Raw genomic sequence first — 1751 nt, 5'->3', positions numbered from 1 at the left:
AAGAGTTTCCTTCCCCTCTACCACTCTTTAGGTAGACCCTCTGTGTAGTATCTCTGACTGCGGATCACAGCTACGAGCCCCTTTCAACGAGGAAGCCAGATCGGCCATCCCCCATTGCTCCTGCATGTCAGCTCTGGGTAATTCTTCAAAGGGAGGAATGTTACAGACTGCTAAGTTAGTTAGAAATATTGCAGGCATCCAGACAGCACTAAGCCTTCCAAGGAGCCAGTGCAGACAAAGCGGTGCACTGCAACTCTGGGGGAGACGCAAACACATCCGCATCTGCTGCAGGCAAAAGCAAAGCACAGAAGGCGAAATCAGCGCACCCACAGACTTGCCCTAAGGATAAACAAGGGAGGTTGATAGTCTACCTAGGCGTCAAGCACCTTGAGGAAGCCAGGAAGAGCTACTGACCCCTCCTGGGGAGAAATCCGTGTTCTGCTTCCCTCCCGCTTGCTGTGTGACTCACTTTGACCCCCATTTGATCTCAATTTAATCAATATTACCTGAGCAGTTATGCTCAGATAATAGTTTTGTCCCACTTCTTGTCCACCTTGCAAGTTCCCATTTTTCTCCACCTTGGAGGCACCTCACCTCCTGATTTTGCTCTATAAAAATCCCTCTACAGGGCTGCCGAGCTGGCTTTGAAGCTGACCTGGGCTGAGCGGGCGGGCGGCCCCGGGCGGCGCCATGAAGCTGTACAGCCTCAGCGTCCTGTACAAAAGCGAGCCTAAGGTGGTGTTGCTCAAAGCCGCGTACGATGTGTCCTGGTTCAGCTTCTTCCAGAGGTCCAGTGTTCAGGAATTCATGACCTTCACAAGTCAACTGATTGTGGAGCGCTCGGCGAAAGGCAGCAGAGCTTCCGTCAAAGAGCAAGAGTATCTGTCTCATGTCTACGTCCGAAACGATGGCCTGGCGGGTGTGCTCATTGCCCACAGCGCATACCCATCCCGGTGGCCTTTTCCTTGCTGGAGAAGGTACTAGATGAGTTGTCCAAGCAGGTCGGCAGGATAGAGTGGCCCGTGGGATCCCCAGCCACCATCCAGTACATGGCCCTGGAGGGTCACCTCAGTAGATACCAGCACCCCCGAGAAGCTGACCCCGTGAGTAAAGTGCAAGCTGAGCTAGATGAGACAAAGATCATTCTGCACAACACCACGGAGTCGTTGTTGCAGCGAGGCGAAAAGCTCGACGACTTAGTGTCCAAATCGGAAGTCCTGGGAACACAGTCCAAAGCCTTCTGTAAAACTGCTCGGAAACAAAACTCCTGCTGTGCAGTCATGTGACGCAGCCCCCGGGGGCGGCCACCAACCATCACTGCTCACTGGGGTCAGGACTGCAGCCGCTGGAGAAGAGGAGCCCCCCAGGGGCCGGCGCACTGTTCGTTTTTATTCTAAGTTCCCAGGAGGAACTGAGGGATGGTGGAAGGGTGGGGAACGTCCAAGTTCATATGTCTGTTGTGACTTTTGCAAAGAATTGGAGCCCCCAAAGGTGTATTTTTAGGAAAATGAAATTATAAACTCTGAGCGGCTCCTGTAGATGCTGATGGGTGCGTTCCTGCCTCCCATAGGCCCCTGGGAGGCAGTTTGGAGCTGGCCCTGGTGTCCTCGGCAGACGCCTTTGGGCCTTATCTGTGCGTATTAACTCGAATGGGCGACAGGTTGGGCTGAGCAGAGCCGGGTGGGGTGAGGCTGCTTGTGAGCCTGTGGTTCCCGCCCAAGCCCGTAGGGGGCACCGGTGACCAGGTCCTC

General features: G+C 54.5%; 1 pseudogene; it reads left to right on the top strand.

Annotated features, from left to right (window-relative positions):
* Positions 1-634: 634 nt before the first annotated feature.
* On the top strand, positions 635-1538 carry LOC101580751 (annotated as a pseudogene).
* Positions 1539-1751: the final 213 nt, after the last annotated feature.

This window comes from Octodon degus, unplaced genomic scaffold (assembly GCF_000260255.1).
Source record: "Octodon degus isolate 3935 unplaced genomic scaffold, OctDeg1.0 scaffold00057, whole genome shotgun sequence".
NCBI lineage: Eukaryota > Metazoa > Chordata > Mammalia > Rodentia > Octodontidae > Octodon > Octodon degus.
This window is presented reverse-complemented; position numbering and strand designations above follow the sequence as displayed.